This window comes from Dendropsophus ebraccatus, chromosome 1 (genome assembly GCF_027789765.1).
Source record: "Dendropsophus ebraccatus isolate aDenEbr1 chromosome 1, aDenEbr1.pat, whole genome shotgun sequence".
NCBI lineage: Eukaryota > Metazoa > Chordata > Amphibia > Anura > Hylidae > Dendropsophus > Dendropsophus ebraccatus.
Window position 1 is genome coordinate 181,629,166 of NC_091454.1, and position 27,803 is coordinate 181,656,968.

Genomic DNA, 27,803 nt, shown 5'->3' on the forward strand with positions numbered 1-27,803 from the left:
ATGAATACTTTTCTAATCTACTCTGTGTGTTGCTTCCTGTCAATAGATGTTTACTAGTGGACAATGAAAATGGCCCTACCTTGTGATGGACTATGCCCCTGACCTGGAAAGGTTTCATTCTCTAGATGTAAGCTATAAAAGTTCCTTACTGACACCCATCATAGCGTTACAATCATGAAGTAACCAGTTGAGTATTTTCAAAAACTGCACAACTTTCCATTCAACACATAAAAGGTAAAAGGAAGCCAGCTCACGCTGTTCTTGACTCTTCTCTTTAGAATGTGGTTCTCTGTAGATGAAGCACGTGGAATGTGTACTGCGGGACGCAACCCGATATTAATTTTTTAAGAAGCTGTGGATATCATGTTTATTTTTTGACATCTTTCCATTCCATATGATAAAATCTTTATGTGTTGAAATTTCAATTCATTAAACAAGCTTTAAAGGGATCAGCTGGTTTGTACATACATAATTGCTGATATGTACCTGTAGTGGAAGGGCTGCTGATTCCAGCACAGGTCTTATTTCCCTCTGTGGCGCCGTTACTGAGTAACTAGTTCTGAAGCCAATATGTAAAAGAGTCAATCTGGTACACAAGGGGGTTCCTCAGCCCCACTTAGTGCACTGTCCTGCTTGCCTGCCGACTTGTACGCCCCTCCTCCCTACTTTAGCAAATTTATCTATGCATAAGTAGCCATGTTTTCTATCATGTGCCAGATTTTACACTGGGAGGCACGCAGGATGGTGCATTAAGGGGTCGAGGAACACCCCCAGTGCACCAAATGGACTAATAATATATTGGCTTTAACTACTCAAAAACAGTGCCATGGAGGGAAATAAGAAGACTGGCACTGGAATAGGCAGCTCTTCCACTACATGTATATATCAGCTGGTTTGTATATACAACATGCCGATAATTTCCCTTTAAACCATTACTGTTAAGGATAGAGATGAGCGAACCTCGAGCATGATCGACTCGATCCGGACCTGAACGTTCGGTATTTGATTAGCGGTGGCTGCTGAACTTGGATAAAGCCCTAAGGCTATGTGGAAAACATGGATATTATCATTACATTTATGCTTTGCTATAAATTTGGTGCATCTTTGGCTGTTTATGCACCATAAGCAGATACCAACACTAAAAAATTATCTGGTGTAGTTTTCTTCTATGATTTATGCCTATTACAGCCAGTTTAGTGGACCTCCCTCTGAATTTCACCCACTTTTTTGAAAGGAGATGAGAACAGAAAGATTTTTTAACAAAACAGGTGCCCTCTGAAGGGAAATATTAGCTTACTGAATTGTAGAAATTACCAAAAGTGTGAGTGTTTTGTGAACTGTCCACATCCATTTATTCCCCTGATAGCAATAATAAACTTAGACAAACTAGACAAGTGTGATCTGTATGCAAGTTGCATGCAGTTTTGTCGCTCTAGTCTTACAATCCCATGATATTTCCTTAGGAGTCAAACTCAAAGCTGGCCTTCCATGAAGGATACGATGCCTCTCAGCAGTCATTGCTCAGATTTTATGCACTGGTGGTCCTCCAAGAACAGTTTCACCGCAAGGAGCGTGTGAGTTTTTAGTACGTGTATAGACTTACTGCTAGGTAAACTGGCTCCCTGTGTTTGTATGTACATGAGATCAAAGAGCAAATCCATGGTGACCCCCACTGAGGACAGGACTGATGTGAGTGATTACAATCTGCGGCACTGCTGAATAAGCACCATATAAATAGTGGAAAATAAGAATTAATATGAATTGATTTCTCCATCAGTCCTCCGCTGATGATTATTCTTCGTTCTTTTATCGATAAAGCATATATTGCATTTCAACATCAGGAGCAGATTCTAAGGTAGACGTACAAAGCGTTCTCATGAGACCCATTGGGAATTTTGGCTAAATCTGTTATAATGCATGGTTGCAAACAGTTTTGTGCTGCTGAAGAAGTTTGGTCAATGAGTTTCTCTCAAAATTTGAATGCACTTTTCCCACATGTAGTATTACATACCTTGCATTATTACTATATTACAATACCCACTTGTGAGGCACATAGGCACTTTGTTATGTGCTGGTCACTTCCTAGGGTTGTCATTCATGTACCTTCAACACGTTGAACTGTATTATTCTTTTTATTGTACTTTTGCACATTTTCTCTCTGTAAATGTTTATGGGAAAAGCTATTTTTATGTAGTTCATGTAGCCTAGTGACAGATTGTGGTTCTAAAATGGCGCAGCAAAATCTAAGGGGAATTTATACTGACCAGGCAAAGAGCAGAGAAGGGGGGACCCGACCTCCACGCTGCAGCAGAGGGGCGGTGGGTTTGTGGTGTAGCCCCGGTGTGAGGCTCGACTGGTCACTTGCCAGATGGTGAAGTGTGACTCCACTACAGTGGTGGTTGGACGGAGCATAGCTCAGCTAGATGTTAGGTTGTCGTGACACCAGTGCCGGTTGGGCACACCTGCTTTTATTTTAGTGGGGCTAGCTATACCCTTTACCCTGTGGTTGGTGACCTGCCAGGATGTGAAGGCATCCCTTGGGCACTTATCACGGTGGTCCGGAGTGGAGTTGTGACCCACCCGGACTATTGGTATCGCCACCCACAGAAAGGTGAGATGACCCAAGGAAGGTGCTGTTACTGTGTAGGTGCGGAGATAAGAGTCCAGTTACAATAAATAAACTCTTCTTTACTGCAGGAATACTTGGTACAGTGATATACAATAGACTTGGACTTGACTGACAAGACTTGTGCTGAGAGCTTGAGAGGTAGAATAGCAGTGCTGGCTTGGTTGTGTGCTGAGAAGTAGAGTAAGTTCAGAGAAGTAGAGAGGAGGATGTCGAGAGTCCCAACCCAATGTAGTACTGTGCTCTGCCGGAACTTTAGAGTTAGAATAAGAAGAATACTTGAGAGCAGATAAAATACGTGTGAGTAGATAGAATACTTGTACCTGTGTTTTGACTCTTTGGTCTTTGCACCACCTATTGCCCACCAGTGTTGGGCGACCCATCCTGGAGGGTGACACAAGCCCCAGACCTTGCTACCTGGGTTGAGCAGAGTGGCCAAGGTTTCCTGGTTACACCCGAGCTGTGAAATAGAGTATGTAGGCTTCTTGCAACTTTGCTCTATCCGGATCAGTTCTTCTTTCTTCGGGATACTGTCCTGCACCTTTAGACTGGTTCTCCCGCGTGGGCTGGGATGATCCCTGACTTGTCTTCTCTGTGAGTGCTTAGCCCTGCATAGTGAGTAGAAGTGCTGCTTTTAAGAAAAGAGTGTCCTTGCTTTCCATGTGTGTCTGTAGACTAGACTACACTGGACTTGTTCTCTAACATTTCCAAGAGGAATAACAGTGGAATGGCACAGCACAGAGTTGTAAAAAAAAGATTGTTATTTATTGGGGAATATAAATATTTACTAAAGTGGACATGTCAGAAATTAATAGAAGAAGTTTGTCAATGATGTGTGGTGTTCCATGGACAATACCAGTAACTGGGGGGCTATTGCCCTTAATCAGAGTCACTTTGGAGTAATAAGGTATGTTTTCATTGCATATGTGGTATTAAAGAGAAATTGTTCTAAGGAGTTTTAATTAAACATTGAACATGTAAGGTGTAGTATTTTTCCCTTTTCATGCAAAATATAACCCCTGCACAGTTTCCCATTTTGAACTTCATGTGCCTTAGATGAAAATGAAAACTATTTTCAGCCAAATTCAGTTAAGGTAAAAGAGTTCTATTATGACTGAAAAAAATAAAAAAAGAGCTGGTACTGATGCTATTCATGGAATCCATAGTATCTCTAGGGATAAAGGCATACAGTACAGCGATGTCAAAGATTTGTACAAATTCTTCACTTCGCAGAAAAAACCAAAGGGTTAAATTGGAAAAACATATTTTCTAAACACAAAGTATGCAGAAACTGTGGAGCTTCTCATATTGCTTAATAGGAATACTGGGTGACCACTGGAGTTTAACCATAAAGAAGCTCAGTTGAGCCTATGTTTGGAATGTACATGCAAGATGGGCTCACCAGAATAACACAGATGAACAAGATGCTTTATTCAAGGGGTTTTCCAGCTAGACCGAAATATATTTTAGTTACAGTACCTGCCTCCTGATGCAGTAAGAACAAAAATGCAGCTATACTCACCCCCCCCCCCCTTCCCTGCTGCTGTTGCTCTAAGTTTCTGGTCCACAATCCTTTTCTGTTTTTTTATGCTTTTGATGATGATGTTTTGTGCAGACCACTCATTGGGCTGAGCAGGCACCAGGAGGCAAGTAACAAAAAAAACCCTACAGCCCGGGAAACCCCTTTAAACAATGCCACAAACTAACCTAATCACCCTAAAAACTCAGAGATCTACCAAACTGGGCTATGCCAAAGTGTTGGTTGCAAGCCTAGCTGTGCCACCATGGGTCTCTGATAGGCTACTCGCTACCACAGCCTGCCCTGCTTATATGCAAATTGTAAAATTGCATCAATGACTAGAGGAAAAGCTTTCATCTCAATATCCTCTTGGCCACAACGCAACAACCCACGCGACTTTCCAAAGCTGCAAGCTTGCAAAGAGCACATTAAAAAATAACATAGGCATTTGGCCCCTAATCAAAACGGCTCAAGTCTTGTGTCAATGGGGTGCTGCTTAGGAGACTTACTATCGAGTCAGCATCCTGCAGCAGGGTTTACTTTCTGCCCACACTGAGCATAGCCATAGCCAGGCAAATGGGGAGGACAACACAGCAGTAACAACAATAAACATATAAACATAAGAAACGTTGCAGATGGGCCAAAGTGGGCCATGAAGGTTAATACTTTTTACCAACTTCTATCACATTATTTATCATCCGATGATTTAAACCCCATTATTAAGAATAGACTAAGAAAAGACTAAAGGCTACACCTGATCGCCAGATCATCTATCCTACACTCTAATAGTAAGTAACCACCAGATATTAGCATCTGCATAACATCCAGCTACCCACAGTCATTACATTTGCCTATCATTTCCAGCTACCCACAGTCATTACATTTGCCTATCATTTCCAGCTACCCACAGTCATTACATTTGCCTATCATTTTCAGCTACCCACAGTCATTACATTTGCCTATCATTTTCAGCTACCCACAGTCATTACATTTGCCTATAATTTCCAGCTACCCACACTCATTACATTTGCCTATCATTTCCAGACCTACATCAGGACCGATCAACATTCTCTATGGAACACCAACTGCTTCCAAGACCATTTCCACACTAAGGTATACTTTTACCATCGACCATAATTTGCTTGTGAGGGGTGCCCCATTATTGAGCACACTATAACTCCCCCCTCCTTTCCTCTTCCCTATTCAACATAGATGGTCCTCCAGACCACCGAAACCATAATACTTCCATGATACCTCCCTGATGAACCTCTGTACACCACCGAGGGGAAACGCGTCAGAGTAACTGGAAGAAGTGGAAACTTGCTACACACTCCTAATATCATAGGAATTGTAGAAAGCACACACGATAGCATATAAGAATGTTATGAGTCATTATTGCCGTGTACTGACCTGAGACACCATCCTAGTCTCCTAACTCCCCTTACTGCACAACCGATCGGTGCCTATTTTACTAAAGCCATTGATCTGACATATATACTTCCTTGACAGCCTACATACCTCTATATGACGAATCAGTGCAGGGCCAGAAACCGTCTGGCGGAGGGACGCCTTACCCAGCAGTCCCTCAACTAGTATTGGTAGGGTATAACAGGGTCACCTTACCCGACAGCACCCTAGCTTTTTTAAATAACTCATTCACACCTCTATTGCACACTTATGGAATAATTGCACTTTCTATGTACTCTGCACTTTATGATCATCTAATAAAGTTGCTTTTTGTATAATATGCTGGGCTCACCACAATAGTCCTTCTTCCTTCACTATTTCTTGTTTGTACTACAGACTTGTGGGAGCCACATATAGAATTATTCAGCCAGGTAACATCCTCCTTTCTTACTCCTAATAAGAAGCATATAAGAAAGAAAATGTAAGCAGGGGACTGCCTTATCAGCAATTTTTCTTAAAGGGGGGTATTCAAGCATTAACAATTCTGAGAATATGTTTCATTGTTTGGAGGTACACCATGTACACCAGAACAATATGATCTAGTACTGTACATAACCCAAAAATAAATAAATAAATAAATGAAAAAAACATTTTCTACGTTTAGAAATATGATTTCAGTACAAAAACAATATTTTTTGACATTTTATTGTTTGTGATATGCCTCTGGTTTCTTTATAGTGCCATAAGAAGTATCATACACATCAGGCAAACTAAGATGCTGAGGCGTGCATTGCATTCTGCGTGCATGTAAAAGGCAGGGTTTCCCTGTGAATACTACTACTTTCTGGAAAAGCCGAGAACCCTCTGTGGCTTTTACTGTCTCCACGGAAGCTATTTGTGGATGTGAAAAAGAACAAGGGTCAGAACAAACTGGACTGTGAGAGCAGTAACCTGGACTGCCAGCATGATGTTTGAACAGAGTTTCTATGTAATTCTGCTGGGCGTTCCATTTACCCATTAGTTGCCGTAGGACTTTTACAGTGACCTTATGTGAAACGGGATATAAACACATTCAGTGTAATCCCTATACTGTTCAAACATGCTGGTTAATTCACATACAGGAGGATTCAGATGCCCAGTGGAAAATACAAAGGTGTGTAGATGGCTGTGGTTAGACATGGGCCTTGCCCTCAAGTTAAAAATATTGATGATATATAATTTAGCTTTGTATTAATAATGAAACTACTCACTAGAAAAGCTTCAGTGTGTTTCCTTCAATTCTTACTGTCACCCCTGGCCCAGGAGAATGGATTACTGAGACTTGTCAGAGGACATCAGTGTCTACAGTGCTGAAATAAAAAACATGACAGAATATTAGTAACAGTTATATTATTGTGTTATGTTCATTCAACTGGCAAATGTTATCATGTCTTTTACTGTATGTGCTACTAGTGTGTGGCATCATGCGAAATGGGCCATGCCACTGTCATATTGGTGGAATCATGAGCTTGGTAGATGAGCTTGGTAGATAGGTGGTAACAATATTCTGTTATAGGGTACAATACAGTGGGCACTGTGATTAAATAAATCATAAAAAGGGGTGCACCTATGTTCCCAAAACTGTAAGCACTATAAGAGGAAAAAGGACAGGGGCAATAATCAGTGGCATAAAATATATACATAAAATAGCTTAATCGGTATTGGCTACAAGAACTTATATATACACACAGTCTCTGGTGCAGAGTTTGTGATAACGCTGTTGTGGGTAAAATGAGCCCTTACAAAAACACTGGGTAAATGCATCAATGCAATGATAAAAAAAAACATCCATAATGACCTAGGCTGGGTTCACACTACGTTTTTTCAAATCCGTTTTTGCAAAGAACGTTTGGGAAAAAAAAACAAAAAAACAGATGGAAAATCGGATGTATTTGTGTGCATCTGCTTTGATCCTTCTATTATAAAAAAAAAACAGATCAAAACAGATCCCTTTTTTTTACGGACACAAAAATGAGGTCGACAACGTTTTTGTGAACATTAATCCGTTTTGGTCCATTTTTTTAAATAAACAAATGCATCTGTTTTTCCATCTGTTTTTTGCTAAAACAGATAAAAAGATGGATTGAAAAAACATAGTGTGGACCCAGCCTTACAAACACAAGATAACGTGCATAAATGTGCAAATACAAAAATGGACAACAATAAATATATATTCAATAAGCCCAGTAAGACCTGAAAAATCTCAGTAAACAGTAAACAGGACAGACTCCACACCATATGCTACACCTCTGTAGCTTCGTCAGGAGTTAATTGCTGTATAAATGATGCCAGTATTTATAGGAACATAACTTACAAGTAGACCGGCTACCATTGCACGTAACTGTAAAATGTGAATGCGCATTTCAGCTATGTTCACACGTGTAATACACCGGCCACTGTATTACGTGTTCCTCCTGCTGATAATGCACTATAGGCTGTAGGTACATTATTTTACACCCATAGAAGTCTGCTGTCCATATAGGTGTAAATGAAAACCAATTAACCATTGACTTTTATTCACACTACGGCTGTGTGAACAGTCTATTTTCTACGGCCACTGTTCACAAACTGCAGCTGTAGAAAATAGACCTGTTCAGTATTTTGTACGGACGCAGTAAACAACTGCCGTAGTTAATGCACTGTGTGCACAAGAACGGCTATTGTTCTATTGAAATCAATAGAGCAAAATGAATGCAGAAATCGGTTGTGTGAACATAGCCTTAGTCTGTATGTACAGTGTATAGTTAAAGACACAAAGAAGATTGTCAGCAGAAAAATACCACTTGGTCCATTTACTGTAGTCTGCCCTTTCAGTATTTCCTTTCTCGTTATCTTAGGATAGATATATGTTTATCCCAGGCAGGTTTAAATTTTGTTATTGTAGATTTACCAACCACTTCTGCTGGACATTTGTTCCTGGCATCTACTACTCTTTCAGCAAAGGTAATATTTTCTCACGTTTTTGATTTTTCCCCAACTAACCTCTCACTGTGTCCTCTTGTTCTTGAGTTCAGTCTTTTTCTAAAACACTTCCCTCCTGACCCTTATTTAGTCCTTTAACATATTTAAAGGTCTCAATCATGTCCCCCCTTTCCCTTTTTTCCTCCAGACTATACAGATTGAAATCCTTAAGTCTTTCCTGATATGGTTTATGCCTCACACCCTCCACCATTTTTGTAGCCCGTTTTTGGACCCATCTATTTTATCAATGTCCTTTTAGTAGGGGGGTCTCCAGAACTGGACACAGTATTCCAGATGTGATGTCACTAGAGCTCTATACAGCAGGATCACAATCTCCCTCTTCCTACTGGTTATACATTGTACCTCTAGCTATACAGTGCAGAATATGATTTGATTTCCCTACCACCTGGTTGCATCATTTTAAGTTATTGTAAGGTTATGTGTTTGATATTAACACTACTGGTTTATATTTATAGTGTATGTGTGATATATACACTCAATGGGGGAGATTTATCAAAAGGTGTAAAATATAGACTGGTGTAAATTGCCTATAGTAACCAATCACAGCTCAGCTTTCAGTTCTGGTAAAATGAGAGTCGAGCTGTGATGGATTGCTGTGGGCAGTTTACAAGTATTATGTTGTTGTTTTTTTTTTTTTTTTACCCTAGAACTATTTTTTTACTGGAATACCCCATTACCTGATATGGTTTTGACCATGGAAGCAAGTTTTAGTAATTGTATGACCAACCAGTTCACAACAGTATCTGAAACCAGCAAATAATGGGGAGCTACATGCAGGGTGACTGAAGGCCCATGAGGCACTCAAAACTCAAATCATGGAAACTCTACTGCTCCACCTTTTAATTTCCCATTTCCACCATTCTTCAGACATTCCCATTTCTACAAATATTCTGTCACCATTAGATGTGATTTCTCTATACTCTTTCTCAATGATCTTTTAAAATGAAGGTCCCATAAATAAGGTTTAGGTGGACCATACCCAGTAGCGGTCTTGGGCACCACGCATACCACGCAATTGCGTGGGGCCCCCGACATCCAGGGGGGCCCCGCTCTGGTGCCCAAGACCGCTGCGGCTAACTATGTGAGCTCGTAACGAGCGCACATAGTTACAGGCAGCAGCGGCACTGACAGGGCAGGAGCCATTGGCTCCCTCCCTGTCAGTCACTCTTGTGGCCGCAGGAAGTGTTTTCCCTGCGGTCACAAGAGGCTGCTCTGTGTCTCTGGTGCCGGCGCTCGAGGCGTCACTGGAGCGCCAGTGCCATGACAATGGGAGAGCGGCCTTATGTGACCGCAGGGGAAACACTTCCCGCGGCCACAAGAGGGAAGAGACGAGAAAAGGAGACGCCGGACCCCGGTGAGTAAAAATGTTTTTTTTTTGTTTTTTTGTGTGTGTTATATATAGGGGGCCTATATAAAACGGGAGGAGCGCACAGGGGGGCTATATAAACGGGGGGAGCGCACAGGGGGCTATATAAACGGGGGGAGCGCACAGGGGGGCTATATAAACGGGGGAGCGCACAGGGGGCTATATAAACGGGGGAGCGCACAGGGGGGCTATATAAACGGGGGGAGCGCACAGGGGGGCTATATAAACGGGGGGAGCGCACAGGGGGGCTATATAAACGGGGGGAGCACACAGGGGGCTATATAAACGGAGGAGCGCACAGGGGGGCTATATAAACGGGGGGAGCACAAAGTGGGGGTCTATATAAACGGGGGAGCGCACAGGGGGGCTATATAAACAGGAGAGCACACAGGGGGGCTCTATATAAGTGGGGTAGTGCACGGGGGCTATATAAACGGGAGCACACAGGGGGCTATATACAAGTGGGGGAGCTCACAGGGGGCTATATACAAGTGGGGGAGCTCACAGGGGGCTATATACAAGTTGGGAACTCACAGGGGGGCTATATAAGGGGGAGCACACAGGGGGGCTATATACAAGTGGGGAGCTCACAGGGAGGCTATATACAAGTGGGGGAGCACACAGGGGGTATATGAAACTGGGGGCAGCACACGGGGTATATACAACTGGGGGCAGCACAGGGGGGGTATATACAACTGGGGGGAGCACACGGGTATATACGACTGGGAGAAGCACACAGGGGGTCTATATAGTATACTGGGGGAGCACACAGGGGGGCTATGTATAACTGGGGGATCACACAGGTCTATATATAACTGCGGGAGCACACAGGGAGGTCTATATACCACTGGGGACAGCACACAAGAGGTATATACTACAGGGGGCAGCACACAAGTGGTATTTACTACTGTCGGCAGCGCACAAGGGGTCTATATAACTGGGGGCAGCACATAGCGGTCTTAATTACATTGGGACTGCACAGAAGTGCCTATATGCCTCACTACTATACTGGGGCACAGAACATACCTAATTATTAAGTGGGGGCACAGGGACACCTTTAATCTGTGGGGGCACAGAGGGGCGTAACTACTATATAGGGGTACAGGGGACCTAACTACTGTATGTGTTGGAGCCTAAAATATTTCTCTGACAGATTCTGGAGGGAAGATTACCAGCCGGGAGAAGACTTCAAGGTGGCTCAGGCTGGATGGAGAGAGAAAGAAAAAAAAGTAAAAGACGCTGATCAGAGAAGACGCCTCCTGTAAGTCACTGGATGTAACTGCACTCTGTTATAGGGTCTGTAGTGATAGAGGTCATGGTGTGGCAGTATTATGTTATGGCATCATTGGTAATATCTTCCTGTTTTGTTCAGAGCAGTTTTGAGGTGATATGTAATCTCTGTATGGTGGTAGGAGGGTTATAAGAGGACTACTGGGGGGGGGGGGGGGGGCAGCGCATGTCGAGGAGGGGGGGCATGGGGGGGCCCCAGACATGACTTTGCTTGGGGTCCCAGAAATGCCAAGACCGCCCCTGACCATACCTCTCTGAGACCATGCTTGCTACTGTGTCCGCAGTACCAGGCACAATAAACAAAACCTATTGGTGAAGGGTCATCCAACTCTTATCCCCAGGGGATTGTTAAATATACTACACTGTTTTATATCACACAATAAGTACTGGAATCAAGAACAGTCTTGTTGTTCAGCATATTGTCCTTTTGCTATGGCTACATAGAAACAACACGTTTCCATTAGCCCTGAGTGCACTAACTCATAAATAATACTGCCCCTTTGTTACTCTTTTATTGTAAGTGAACTGAACATCACAAAGTGCTTCTGCATTAGTTTCAATGCAACCCTGGAATGCACTGGCACGTAAAGTGTGGAGATTCCTGCCATGGGTGTGAGGCTTAGAGAAAGGAACAACCCATGGGAAACCTCCTGTTACCAAGTGAGTCATTCAGACCCTCCAGACACATAGAGCTCCTCCCTGTGGCCCTGCCATGGATTCTCATAGGTCATGGCCTCAGATAGAAATGTCTCTACGTGTGCTGTTTTGGATATAATAAAATATAATAATAATACAATTAGATCTGACAGAAAGCAACTATTAAATATCCACTCTTCAGTCAAGACTTTGTCGAAGGGAATTAGACATCTTTTATAGCATTTACGTACATTGGTTGATCATACTGTATAGCAGAACTTATAGAAACAAGATTAAGAAGATTATCCAGAGACTTAAAAACTGCTAGGAGCAGCATGAAAATATTTGAAAAACACATACTCACCCACCTTAGTCCACTAGGGCTCCTGCTGTGACATCATCTTGTACCCTGCAGCTGTCAACTTCGTAGATAAGCTCAGGCAATCACTGACTGCAGCAGTGTCCCATCTCACTCAGTGATTGACACTGCAGGAAGGATCTCCCTCAGAAGTAGAAAGTAGATGGAGCTGGAGGGAAAAAACTATAACAGAAGTTCATAGGTGGTAGACTGGACACTAGATTATATAGTGCAATGCAAGTTTTATTGGATAGACAAACAACAAACAGTGCTTCATATGTACAGTGGATAGATTTCTTTTAAGGACAAAGTAACATCCGTTTTGGATAATAGATGAGCAGTACATCGATAAATAGGTAGGTGTCTGTCCACGGTATTGGTGGCTAATGCATCCTACCTCACTCTAGGGGACCGCTGGGACTTAAGCAGCCTTAGTACCCAGTGGAAAATATCCCTATTCTTTTGGTAGATGTGAGGATCCGTCTAGGGGTGGTAGTGTCGTCACCTCCTATCAGTTAGTAACGGTCATACGTCTGTATGGTACATGTGAATACAGGGCTGTATAGTATCAATTCAGCGTAGATTGTGATAGATGCTGGGATCTAAAAACAGCAATTTGAGTTTTTCCACAGAACATCCGACGCGTTTCCCCCTTAGGTAGGGATAGTCAGGTTCATCAGGGATGTGAAGTATGTGGATGGTCAGCCGTGTAGCCGATCTAATAAGGATAAATATATACAGTGTATCAGTACCATGTATGTCACCAAAGGTAGATGTTTAGAAAAGTATTGAGAAAAGCTACCTCTCTTGCCTGTCAGCTCCATGTAGTAATTATTGCACGGGGATCCAATAGCATAAATATAGATGATGGAAAAAAATGATCAAAATATGTCATCAAGCCACTAGTAATAGGTATCGGTATGGGGTAGCCGGATATTACCCCCAGACCAGTATCGATGAGAGTGCCTATGAAGAACAGAGATTATCCTATTGTGTATTTAAAGTGCACACATGTCTGTAACCGTAGAGCTGTTATGGGTGCACTATGCATACCTGAGATGTGGGTGAATAAGAGTCCCTCCGAGGTAGTAAAGAGATGGGCAGCCCAGGCACGTGAAAACCCTCCTGGATGTAAATACATATTTATCATCAAAACCTCATGTAGAGGAAGTCCTGGGGCAGATAGTGGGGAGGGAAACAGCAGCACTTACGTTCTGATGCAGAGGGAGGTGCCGCTCTGATGCTTCTGATGGCCGATGTGCGTCTGATGGGATCGCCAGCCGGCGCGTCCTTAAGAGCGCAGGGCTGTGTGGGCGTGGAGGTGGCGCGCCGACGCGATGACGTCAGCGCGTCGTATCCCCGCCGAATCCGCGCATGCGCGGTGCGGAGATTGAAGATACTTGCCCATACTCCTAGAGTGCCCTTAGTGTGTGATAAAGGCATGGATGCAGGGAACTGGGGATCAAAAAACGGGACTGGATATGTGAATCTGGCATGCTATAGAAGATGTATGAAGTTGCTAGGAGATATTGAGGCATGATTGGTTGTGGATAAACCGTGCAAACGAATATTAAATATGCTACAGGGCTAAAAAAATTAGGACAGAAAGGGAGATGATAGTGAAGCAAAAGGAGGGGGAGGGGAGGGGGGGAGGAGGACGGGAAAGGGGTGGATACGTAGGATGTACAACCAGTGTTGATAAGACTAGTTGTGTTAAGACATGATGTTGACATGATAGAATATGGATAAATAAGGTCAGGCGATCATAAGATCATATATAGGTTGGGAACAAAGTGTTATTATTGGGACTGGGTGGAGAGAGTAGGGCACAGGAGGAGTGGAGGTACCCTAACACAGAGGGTATTGTGTCGGGGAAAAACAGTTGGGGGCTGAATAATTGCCCCAGAGTTGTAATGGGAAGGGGTGAATTTCCTTAGATAAAGTGTGTAAACAGGATCTGGTCATTTAGACCACTTGGTTCCAGAGTCTTTAGGCGGTAAATCCACTCAGTTTCTTTTCTCAGGAGTTTGTTATCATAATCCCCTCTCCGAACATCTGGTTTTATTATTTCAATGGCCTTGAACGTGATGTTGAAGGGGGTTTTGGGGTGCATTGTCCGCATGTGAGTCGATACTGGTTTAGGCCGTGAGTGTTCGATGTCGCCGATGTGCTCCAGGATTCTACGTCTGAACTCCCTTTTGGTTTTTCCCACGTAGGACTTCGGACATTCACAAGTGGCTAAATAGATAACACATTGGGTTTTACAGTTCGCGAAGAACCTATTTTTGTAGATTGTAGGATTGGAGGCAGAGCAGAATGTCTTTGACACTGATATGTAGCGACATGCTTTGCAGTCGCCACACCTGTAGGTGCCGGTTGTGTGGGTGTCGAGCCAGGTATTAGGTTTGGAGACCGGAGGGACATAATGGCTGCTGGTAATGAAGTCACCTAGATTTCGTCCTCTTCTGTAGGTGACTAGGGGGCGGCTAGGAATTACCGAGGTGAGATGGGGGTCTGTTCTCAGGATCGGCCATGCTTTTTCTAGGATGGATCTCACTTGTGGTGCCGCATTATCATATGTCCCTATGATTCTAAGGTCCCCAGTTTCATCCTGGGTGTCCTTGTTTCTGGGTACCAAAAGGTCCTGACGGTCGATCTGTTTCGCTGTCTGATATGCCTGTGAGAGAGTGCGGTTTGGATATCCTCTCTCCTTGAATCTCTTTTGGAGTGCTTTGGCCTCTTTTTCGAAAGATTGGGTCGTGCTGCAGTTGCGCCTAATGCGAAGGTATTGCCCCTTCGGGATTCCGGTCTTAAGGTTGAGGGGATGGTGACTTTCCCATTTCAACAAGCTGTTTCCCGCTGTGGGCTTCCGGTAGGCTTCTGTAGAGACGGTGGTATCCTGTATTTTTATGATGGTGTCCAAAAAGCAGATTTGTTCCTTGTTGATTTCGGATGTAAATCGGAGGCCAATCTCATTCTCATTTAGATCCTTGATGAATCTATTAAAGTCGGCGGGTGTGCCAGACCACAGGATGAGAACGTCATCTATATAGCGTCCCCAGAATTCGATGTAAGGATGGTATTGGTCATGTTTGTCACTAAAGACCATGGTGTCTTCCCACCAGCCCAGGAACAGGTTAGCGTATGAGGGGGCCATCGGGCTCCCCATCGCTGTGCCCCTGAGCTGGTGGTACACCCCGTTGTTGAAAAGGAAGTAATTGTGGGTAAGGATCCATTCCAGGATGCGAATGATGAAGTCATTGTGGTTAGTGAGGTGGGTACTTCTAGTTTGGAGAAAGTGTGCTACAGCCTGAAGCCCCCTTGAGTGTGGGATAGAGCTATATAGAGCTTCAACATCGATGCTGCCAAGGTGCCACTCCTTCTTCGTTGTGATGACCGCCAGTTTCGCCAGAAGATCCATGGTGTCACGGATATATGATGGAATACTTGTGACCAGAGGTCTTAGGATCTCATCCACATAGATCCCAAGGTTTTGTGTAAGATTGTCGATGCCTGCCACAATGGGACGGCATTTAAGGGGGTGTAGGCCCTTATGGACTTTAGGTAGTCCATAGAATGTTGCCACCCGGGGAGCTGTGGGTAGTAGGAATGCATATTCCTTCTTGTCGATGATGCCAGTCGTCAAAGCGTCATCTAGTATGGTTTTCAGTTGTTTTCTGAAACGGTCCGTGGGATCCGAGTCTAGGACTTTATATCCATCCCTATCTCTCAGGACCATCTGGCACATGTCCCGATACACGTTGTGGTCCATGATGTCAACACTGGTTGTACATCCTACGTATCGACCCCTTTCCCGTCCTCCTCCCCCCCTCCCCTCCCCCTCCTTTTGCTTCACTATCATCTCCCTTTCTGTCCTAATTTTTTTAGCCCTGTAGCATATTTAATATTCGTTTGCACGGTTTATCCACAACCAATCATGCCTCAATATCTCCTAGCAACTTCATACATCTTCTATAGCATGCCAGATTCACATATCCAGTCCCGTTTTTTGATCCCCAGTTCCCTGCATCCATGCCTTTATCACACACTAAGGGCACTCTAGGAGTATGGGCAAGTATCTTCAATCTCCGCACCGCGCATGCGCGGATTCGGCGGGGATACGACGCGCTGACGTCATCGCGTCGGCGCGCCACCTCCACGCCCACACAGCCCTGCGCTCTTAAGGACGCGCCGGCTGGCGATCCCATCAGACGCACATCGGCCATCAGAAGCATCAGAGCGGCACCTCCCTCTGCATCAGAACGTAAGTGCTGCTGTTTCCCTCCCCACTATCTGCCCCAGGACTTCCTCTACATGAGGTTTTGATGATAAATATGTATTTACATCCAGGAGGGTTTTCACGTGCCTGGGCTGCCCATCTCCTTACTACCTCGGAGGGACTCTTATTCACCCACATCTCAGGTATGCATAGTGCACCCATAACAGCTCTACGGTTACAGACATGTGTGCACTTTAAATACACAATAGGATAATCTCTGTTCTTCATAGGCACTCTCATCGATACTGGTCTGGGGGTAATATCCGGCTACCCCATACCGATACCTATTACTAGTGGCTTGATGACATATTTTGATCATTTTTTTCCATCATCTATATTTATGCTATTGGATCCCCGTGCAATAATTACTACATGGAGCTGACAGGCAAGAGAGGTAGCTTTTCTCAATACTTTTCTAAACATCTACCTTTGGTGACATACATGGTACTGATACACTGTATATATTTATCCTTATTAGATCGGCTACACGGCTGACCATCCACATACTTCACATCCCTGATGAACCTGACTATCCCTACCTAAGGGGGAAACGCGTCGGATGTTCTGTGGAAAAACTCAAATTGCTGTTTTTAGATCCCAGCATCTATCACAATCTACGCTGAATTGATACTATACAGCCCTGTATTCACATGTACCATACAGACGTATGACCGTTACTAACTGATAGGAGGTGACGACACTACCACCCCTAGACGGATCCTCACATCTACCAAAAGAATAGGGATATTTTCCACTGGGTACTAAGGCTGCTTAAGTCCCAGCGGTCCCCTAGAGTGAGGTAGGATGCATTAGCCACCAATACCGTGGACAGACACCTACCTATTTATCGATGTACTGCTCATCTATTATCCAAAACGGATGTTACTTTGTCCTTAAAAGAAATCTATCCACTGTACATATGAAGCACTGTTTGTTGTTTGTCTATCCAATAAAACTTGCATTGCACTATATAATCTAGTGTCCAGTCTACCACCTATGAACTTCTGTTATAGTTTTTTCCTGTTTGATACACATAGAGTGGAGACACCGTAATCATAAAACCCTATCTCTAGGGATCACATACTTTCTTTACATTTTTTTGGAGCTGGAGGGAAGCCAGATGACACCAAAGCGTTAGCTTAGGGGGACTGAGGTAGGTGAGTATGTGGTTTTTTTTCTTGCCACCTGCAGCAGTATATAACCTTTTTTCAGTATCTGTATAACCCCTTTAAGAGTCATGTAGTTACTGACATTAGATGCATTTATGCTATCCCACAAGGTATTATAATGCATTTTCCAAGAAGCATCAATCCCCTATCAGTATATCTGGCTTTCAGGACCATATCCACACTGATGATGCAAAATAATATACCTCTGTCTTTGTCTTCCCCCTTTAAGCTGAACTACTGAAGTTTTTGACATTACTATTTTTTCCATTTAAGCATATGATACCTGTAATGATAATGATCATTACTTTTCTGTTCTTTACTTTTTCATGTCACCTGCACCTTAAAACATCTCGACAATCTGTCCTTTTCAGCCAGCACTCTCATTGTTGCTCTCATACATTCATGTCTTGTTTTCATTGATTTAATTGATCTAAATTGATTTCTGAACTTGGATATACTGCACATGTACCCTCATGGGAGAATATGTCGGTGCTATCAAAAGATTAGCATTAAACATTCATTTGAGCCTCCACTTTGAAGTTTGGACTCCTTCAGTTTGAGATGTATGACATCGTTCTAAGAAGATCCCAAAGATTTTCAACAACCAGGATGTAAAAGGTTACACACATCTCACATTCACACATATTCTGTCTGTAAACCTCAGCTACACACAGAACTACGGATGTGCACCAACAACCATCCGCAATGGCATGGACGCCTTCGTTCAAGATAGGTGATTCATGCCACAACTATAGACCGTACAATGGCTTGCCCAGTTTTTTGGGTGGCACAGATCATGGCTCCAGCACAGATCCATAACACATACGAATGTGTGTATAGGCCCATAGAAATGAATGGGTTCAGCAAATGGGGTCCACAAATGCAGACAGAATAAAGGGATGTGTGAAAGGAGCTTAAGAGCAGTCAATAGTGTCAAATATGTGTCAGGAACCGGACAGCAAGACAAGACAACACAGTGAGCCCTAAGCTCAGCCCCGCCCACTGTCCTCTACCTATTTGCCACAATCCGCCCTAAGATGGCGGCGAGCAACTGGGCGTCAGTCCCTGCACTGGCTAGATGGGACACAAGGACAAGACAGACAGACAAAACACAATAAAGAATGGTCGACAGTCCGGGTCACAACAATCGGGCAGCAAAAGTACAAAATCACAATCCAAAGGCGAGGTCAATAAACAGGCAATATGGTCAGGGGCAGGCAGCAAGCAGGAATGGTCAGAAATACAGAGCAGAGTCAGAATAAACAGAGCAAGAATAGCAAACACAGAACCAGGCAGAGACAAGCTCAATATCCGGCAGTGAGAGGCAGGCTGGCAGACACTATATAGGAGACCAGAGGTCCAGTGCAGGAGCTGATTGGACCAGACCCCTAATCTCCTCAGAACACCTGGGACAAGAGCAACCTGACTGGCAGGGAGAACAGTCTGTTAGACTAGCTAACCAGCATCAGAGTTAACTCCGGAGTGGCCAGGAGTATCTCAGGCAAAGCGGGTGTGGCTGAACACACAGAAGGAAATAGAGCAGTGTTCAGACAAGGTTCAGGTTACTGCTCAAGACATACAAAACACTGAATATCAGCGCCATCTCAGCCGCGCAGCATGAGCTGAGGGGCGCACGGAGTTCATCCCAGGCACATTCATGACAATATGATAGAAAAAAATGAATTACATTGTTTGCTACTTCCTTGAATGGTCTAGTAAATTTTTAGTAGTTTCAATGACCAACTGTAGAGTAATATTCTATTTTTTTCAACTGCTTGTTTAAATTGCAATGAGAACAATTTTCTAATATCTATAGTAGTTGGATCTACACTTTATAAACCGGCTCTGGCAAAAATATATTATGATAGATAACAGAACAGGAATGATGTGTCCATGTTTCCACATGGATTGCTATTGCATAGAACCCCATGGTGAGTTGTACAGATAACAGTATGTAATAAGATCAAACTAAAAAACGTCTTGAGTAAACACAGCTGCTCTTATAACCAGCGAAGGGGAAAGCTGTAGAAGTTGGATGTTTTAGTTTCATACAGTATAATGGAATCTTTGGCATCAAGATTCTCTCCTTTATATGTAAACATATTAGCATTTAAATGAAAACGTGTGTCAGTAGCAAACTAACCTAATGTAGCCGAAAATGGAACAAAAATTCATAGCCTCACATCACACCACCCAATACAATCTGCAACGGCTAGGAAAGACTATTATTTCACCAGGCAGAGATTTCCCTTTTTTGTTTGTCAGAACAACAGTACCAGGGTGTGTGACAGCTGGAATGGCCTTTCTCCCATGGAAATGAGAGCCACATTAGGTGAACATTGTTATTGATGAAGGTTTATAGCTCGGATGAACCAAGCTTAGAAATATGTCTAGGAAATTCCTAGAATGGCTGAGAGGTTATTAACTTTAATACTTTACATTTTTTAGGACAAGCCGATTGCCGAGTAAAATCAGGTCACTGCTGTATAGCAGACAGAGTACAAGCCTGCAGGCCACTCGCTTGTGTTGGAATACTGGAACTATACCAGTGTTGGGAGCGCATTAATCCAATGGTCATATATTTTTCCCTTTTTAGCCTTCATAGTTATATGTTGCTTGACTTTCTGGAGGATGAGTTGTTGTTATATGGCATTCTGACCCACTATAATAGGATGACACAAAAGAGTACACCTGGTCCCACATAAATAAGCCCTCATTTGGGTATGTAATCAGAAAAATAAATAAAAGTTACGGTTCTTGAAAAAAGAAAATTGTCTGGCCATTAAAGGGTTAAAACATACCATGAACATGTCAACATGCACTTCTTTTCCTGCTTGGGACTATTTTCTTCATATAAGTCCTGTAGTAAAAGTAAGACCCCTTTTACACGTCAATTTATTCTTTCCCGGTATATGACTGCGGACAGCTCTACGGATGTGTGAATTGGGCCTAAGTGCCTTCATTTGAAACCCTTAAAATGAGTTGCAGTTTTTTGAGCCAAAACAGAAGTGGTTTCAAAGGTAATTGGAAATATAATGGAAAGACTCATACTTCTGGCATTAGACTGTAGCGACTTTAGTTAAAAGTATGCCGTGTGTGTCTCCAGCCTTAACACAAAGGTCTCCTTTACATGCACTTTTTTAAGCATTTTTGGGCTTAAAAATAGCTTTTAAATCTCACCCATGTATAACTAGGAAGACTTTTACCAGACCCAAAAGCATGGGTGGGCTATCACTCCCACACCCATACCTCTATTATTTTGCAGTTGTATCAGCAAGGCTACTGGACTGGTGCCCCTATTCTACTACTAAGCTCCGCTGCCTGTAAAGTTCACACCGATCAGTACTGGTGTGCCCGCATTCCAAACCGCCATAACAGACAATGTAAAGTGCAGCCGGAGCCGTTGTCAGTTATCTGTGGCCGCTATTCAATGAATAGCAGCCACACGATACTGACATGTCATTTTTCTTTGCGTTTGCATGGAATCCCGGCCAGAGTGTATACACTCCGTCTGGGTTTCCATAGGACACAATGTTATTTTAATTTTCAATAAATAGCGGCTGGTGTTGCAACGGCCGTTATTTATTAAAAAATTACGTTGTGTGATAGCCTAAGGGTGTTTATTTCATCAAATTAAAAAAAATGTATTGATGTTTCAGCTCCCTCACTGATCCTTTTTTAAACTTTTTTAAAGGAGATATTTCTAGTAAGTTGAGGAGCTCCTTTAAATATGTTTCCACCTAACTTACAAGTCATCTACCACATATGCCATTGGCATTACATCCAGATGATAAGCATTGAGGAACCTTATAGCAGTGCCAAGGCAATGATGAATGCAGACATTGAAGCATTGGACGGAGGACTGAAAAACATATTTACTAGTGTTATTCCTGTTTTAGCATACACAGGCATCTTGTGAAATGTAACAGCATGCCTGATGAAAGGACCTATGTAGTTGTGAATGCTTTCAATCTAAATCTGCCTAGTTAGTGAATAAAACATATAAAAAAATGTAAGTTTGGGTGGAAAATTTTAAGAAGTAAGGTTTCGTTCAGATCTACTTTTTTGTCTCTGTTTAGCGTATATGCCAGGATAAGCTCCTGATGATACATTGAACAGACATTGTGACATAAGATATACATAGGGACCCAGTACCCATAGGCTAATATAGCATCAATTTAAAAGGTACGTCATATGATGGTATAATAGTCTACAGGTGACAGATGGCACTGTATAACATCTATCACAGGCAGTGACTGGTTATTATGGCATCTGGTTAATAAATACATCATGACAAGCTATGAAGTTAAAAGCCATACAGGGGCATCTGTCATCCATTGACTATGGTAAAGGCGTTTTCTAAAAGCCAGCAGCCTGCAGGGGAGGGGGGAAATTGATTCCAAGTACACACTCACCTCTCCCTGTGCCCACGGTGAGCGGCAGCAGAACCCCCACCAGAAGTCATTTTCCCCCCGAGACTCGGGGGAAAATGCCTGTCCCAGTTAATGGACTGGCCGGCCAGCCAATCAGTGACTGGAGCAGTGCCCCACCTCAGTCTCTGACTGGCTGAACGGCAAGTCCATCAGCTGACTTGTGATGAGGACACCCAGAGATCCCAGAGCCCGGTGAGGGTCCCGCCACTCACCGCTGCCACATAAAGAGGTAAGTTGTTGCTTGAAATCAATTTCCTTCCTCCCTCTGCAGGCTGCCGGCTTTTAGAAAATACCAGACTTCTCCTTTAACATCTGTTTAATGGATAGGTTGTTTACAGGATGTCATATGCAAAATAATGTAGTCTACTATGCTATACTTCAATTTTTGCTCTGCAATGACATATACTGCCCTGACAGAGGCCTAACAAAACCTAATGTAACCCTATGGTGTTGAGCCCCTCTCCTCCTCTATCATTCCAGTGGCACTGCCGAAAAAAGGTACAAAGAGACCTTTACAGCATGCAGTAGTCACTGTCCATGACGTTGCAGAGATCGTCACCTCTGCCAATGGGGGTGACAATATCACTTTAAATTCAATACAGGCTTTAACCTGAGTGGAAAAAAAAATGAAATGATAGCAGCACGTCTGGTGATTGGACATCAGAGCAGCTGTACTCGAGCAATGGCGAATTTAGGGGTCTGTTTTTTTTTTCTTATTTACTCCACATCCTTTTTTTAACTATCAATTTTTTTTTAAATAAATGACTATTCATTTTAAGGTTTAGAACAGACATATAAGGCTGCAGAGGAGAGATTTCCTTGTATAACTATTAGAACATTCAGGTTTTGAAAACATATTCTCTTTGCAGACTATGGCCCTGCTATGTGAAGGCACTGAGGTTACAGGTATGTCTGCTTACATACCCAGGTAAGAGTGACTTTGAGGGTTTGTCGTCCGCCTAAACCAGATACGATGTGAATTCTAAGATTACAGTATAATCAGACTAATATATAGGGAATTATTGTTCATCTCATGTTAAGGAGCTGTCTCTGGCTCCCTCTACTGGGACCTGGGATGTTAACCAGAAGACCTAGTTCCAGAATACAATATACAGTTTATTTAGTCTAAAATGCTTCTTACTAGAAAAACAGATATAGATGTTGGTCACTTTGTTGATGTATTCTATTTGGGAGGTCTTTTATTATTTATTTTATTTATTTTATAATACCAAAAATAACACCTGCTAACTATTCTATATACCTATGTATCATTAAAGGGGTTATCCAGCGCTACAAAAACATGGTCACTTTCGCCCTACTCTTGTCTCCAGTTCAGGTGTGGTTTACAATTAAGCTCCATTTACTTCAATAGAACTGAGTTTCAAAACCAAAACCAAACTGGAGACAAGAGTGGTGCAAAAGTGGCCATGTTTTTGTAGCGCTGGATAACCCCTTTAAGAATGCTTTGCTACTAAATGGTTCCAAAAGTTACTGGTTACACCAAAATGTAGCTCTGTGCACCACTTCACACAGCCCAGCGATGCAGCTATAGGGAATGCATTGGTAGAAGCTTTACCGGGTGCCCAGTGGGGACCAGATACCTTTTTGACACTTAAAAAAAACAGAGGCATACTTGAAATTCTCAAGAATCATCCTCTACTTTTCCAACTGAGAAAGTTTTTTTTTTTTACTTCATTTTGGTGGGATTACCTTGTTTTACCAAATCTGGGCCAGGATCCTTATGTTATCACAGTGTGGGGAGTAGAGAAATTACAATGGAAAAAAATTAGCGGAATAGAGATGAGGGGTGAAAGGGAAAACAGCACACCAAAATATAAAACCAAATCATCAGCAGGAGAGTCAGCGCAGTACAAGGGATGAGACATGTATCGTAGTCAGAAAGATGGTGGGTCAGGGCAGGCAACTTCAGAGGCAGGTGGGGCAATCCGAGTTAGCAACGGGAGAGGCAGTACAGATGAGGGTTTAGGAAGAAAGTGTAATCCTAAGAACAGGCACAGGTCAGAATACATAGGAATACAGCAGAAACAGCAGACTGATACCTTTACTTAGAATGCTAGACTCCAACAACGCACAGGCAGGAAGAAGCTGGTGGAGCTGGTTTAAATCTGTGCAGGTCGCCCTGGATTGGCAGGAGGCAGTAGCAAGGGGTGACAAGTTGCCTCAATAAATCCAGAGCAGTTGGCCACCTGTGCACCATAGTGGCCAGAGATGCCATTGCAGCAGAAGGAGAAAGACACTGGAGGAAAAGAGCAGCCCCAGGATGAGCATGGAGCACAGCAGAGAAGCAGACAGGATGGAGCCACTGCTGTTGAGCCTCGACCGGAAGCCTTACAAGATCTTACAGGACTTCTTAAAAATCACTACAATATACTATCTAAACTCACTTTAGACAATATACTATACTATACTGTAATGCATGTTTGTGTATCCATTTGGCTTTTTCTTTGCAAAAGTGTTTTGCGCACATCACCTTTAAGTTGGGCTTTCTCTGAGCAATTAATTTCAAGCCCTAAGTGTTACCCAGTTGGTAATATTTTTGCTTAGGGAACCAAGATGCCTTGTATCAGCAAGACAATAATGTAACGGCAAACACAAACACATAGGTATACATCACATGAAAAAAAAAGCTCAGCTAAGCAAGGTAGTCCCTCAGACAATTGCCTTCACCTTTTTACTAACACTAAAACATACAGGCTATGACCATCTTCGCACAGCGTAGATAACCGGCCATTCTGTGACCCGGCTGGGTCTCAGAATGGCTGGTGTTTGTGAAGATCATCCCAATCCTTACTGCAGTACTGGCCAAATGATCTTCCTTTTTGCTAAATTGGGATGCGGGCGCATCTGTGTGTGCCAGCAAACCAATTCACCATAGTCGGCAATGGCCGCATGCTCCATTGTGTGATTTGTCAGGCCTGTGCGGCTGCTATTCAACATATCGTTTTTTGGTGCGGCCGCTAAGGATACCAGGCCGGAGTGTATACTTGTGTATATACACTCCGTCCGGGATTCCCTCAGCCTGCAGTGCAGTGCCTGCAGTAAGTTTTGAATTAATCATGGCCGTTGTTGCGAACAATGACCATGATTAATTCAAAACTTACGTTGTGTGAACATGGCCTAAACCCAACTAAAGGTGGAGAGCCCACTAATAGAGAAGAAAAAGGAAGCCAAACGAAGAGAACAAAGTGTAACAAGCGGGGAGAGAAAAAGAACAAAAAAAGGGGGGGTAGGGGAAATTTAGGGGTATATGAGAGGGTGTGCAGGGCGGAGAGAAAAGGATTCGAGTTGAGAACCGCTTAGTGATGTCGCCAAGGCTATACAGAATTTCCCACTCTACGGCTATGTTCACACAACATCAAAATAACAATGCATTGAAGTCAATGGGAAGACAGACGTCTAATGCACACAGTGTATTGAATAACTGAGGTTTTTGCCGCGGGTGGCAAAATATTGAACATGATCATTATTTTTGGACGTCTTTTGCAAACAGCAGACATTTTTTATAAGTTCTTTTGTCACCGTTCTTTCTCCGTTTTTACTTTAAAATTCAATGGACTTTTCCGTTCCGTATTCCGCACGGAACACGGAAGTCGAATGCCTGTAAAGGAATCTCCCCCGCCCAGGCAGCATCTGTGATAAGATACTGGGAGCGGGGGAACTGTACAGACATGCGCCGCGCTGTAATGAATCAGCCGCGCGACTCTGTCATTACAGTGTGGCGCATACCTGTATAATTCCCCCGCTCCCAGCATCTTATCACAGATGCTGCCCAGGTGGGGGGAGAAGTCTGTTACAGACATTCCACGTCCGTGTTCCGTGCGGAACACGGAACGCGTGAATGCAGCCTAAGGGGCAGAATCGGTTCTCAACAGATATACTTCTGATTCTTGGAACTCTCTCCATGCATGACAGGTTTGGAAAAATGACAGTAATTTCTGCCCCTGATCCTAAACAAATTCTGATGAGAGACAAATATCAATATGACGTAAGCTGATCTCTGAAATTTTCAAGACAGCAAATTAATGTGTAAGTCTGGGGCCATTTAGACATAATAAAAAATGTTTTCCATTTATGCAAATTTTATTGAGAGAAAGGCAGCACATGCAAATACAGCTTGGGGCTGGGTTCACACTATGTATATTTGAGAAAGTGAAGGGCAGTCAGCTCACCTCAGTAATTGCATGTCGGTCACAGTCTATTGCAGGAGGGTGCACGGTTCCAGCGATAGCCAGTCGCAAAATACATGGAAAGTGCAGAAATGAGTGATGGTTCCGGCACTCCAAGAAGGTTAAAATCCAATACTTTATTTCATAGAAGCCATAAAATTGTGCTCCAAGATAACACCGACGCGTTGTTGGGGAGCTCACCGGGGTCTAACGGGTTTGCTCCTCCCCCGACACTTACAGCACACAAAGTGCTGAAACATGTAAACGCATGATTGACCGTTGCTACAAACACAGTCATATCAACAGAGCCCTAAAATTGGTCTCTCGTAGACCTAGAGTGACACTGTTACAAGAGAAAAATAATAGGGACAATACTACGGCACACCGCAAAACCCCTCCACACACACCAGTAACTTTCTCTACTCGCTATTCCACTGAGTATCCGCAAATTATTAAGATTCTAAAAAACTTAAAAATCTAAATATACTTAGACAAGACTCAGTTCTCAGCGACATCATTGATGGAGGAGTACGCAGTGTGGCACGAAGAGGCCACACATTGGGTGATCAACTCTCGCCCAGTATTTTATCTCCACTCCATACCCATTCATCACACAACATCTTGGGCTGCCACAGATGTGGACTCCCGAGATGTAATATGTGTAGATACATGTTTCCCACTAGCACGTATACCGACAGTGGCAATACCCAAACCTATAAAATCCAGGACAACATTAGTTGCGAAAGTGATCATGTTGTGTACATAATCGAGTGTAGATCTTGTCACTTAAGATACGTGGGCTGTACCATACGCAAATTAAAAAGAAGAATCAGTGAACATGTAACAGACATTAGAAAGGGTCATACCACAAGCTCCTCTGGTGCAGTAAAACATTTTCTTGAGCAACATCGTGGTAATATGTCCTCGTTCACATTCTACGGCATTAGGATATTCCAAGCTGCTGTGAGAGGGGGGAACCGATAGCGAGCATTATTACACAAGGAAGCTGAGTACATTTTCAAACTCAATACCCATTTTCCAAATGGATTAAATTTCAAAAATGATTTATTGTACCACTATACTTACTGAGCTTTTATGTAATTGATATGATCTATTTGCAAGAGTATGTGATATTCCTACTATCATTTTACTGTTATTCATACACACATTTGTTTTTCATATAACATGCTCAGTTACGTATTTATTCATGCTTTCATACTCATATTTGTACTTACCTTATGAGGGATTCTTACCCCCACTCTTCTTCTTTTTTTTTTTTTTTCCTCTTTTTTTTCTCCTTTTTTCTTCTTCTTTTTTTTTTTTTCTTCTCCTTTTTTATTATATACATATATTTTCCTGCTTCTTGTTTCCTGTTTTCTTTTGTTTTTTCTTTTGTCCTTTTATCCAACTTTGCATTCTTGGTTTCATCCCCATTCAGACTTTTCTTTTCTCATCATGCGGCATTCACCGCATACTATGTTCGGTTCCCCTTGCCTGCATCTCTCCCACGCC

General features: G+C 43.0%; 1 protein-coding gene across 2 annotated transcripts in view; it reads right to left on the reverse strand.

Moving 5' to 3' along the window:
• PCSK6 (proprotein convertase subtilisin/kexin type 6) overlaps positions 1-27,803 on the reverse strand; it is a 319,024-nt gene that overhangs the window by 180,579 nt on the left and 110,642 nt on the right. The window contains exons 1-2 of one of the 2 annotated variants that reach the window (XM_069985426.1): positions 12,230-12,289; positions 6,803-6,901 (exon numbers count right to left, since the gene is read on the reverse strand). The gene's annotated coding sequence lies outside the window, so the exon portion shown is untranslated. Of the gene's footprint in view, positions 1-6,802; positions 6,902-12,229; positions 12,290-27,803 lie in introns of those variants that run through there. The other variant, XM_069985423.1, reaches the window with a different exon arrangement.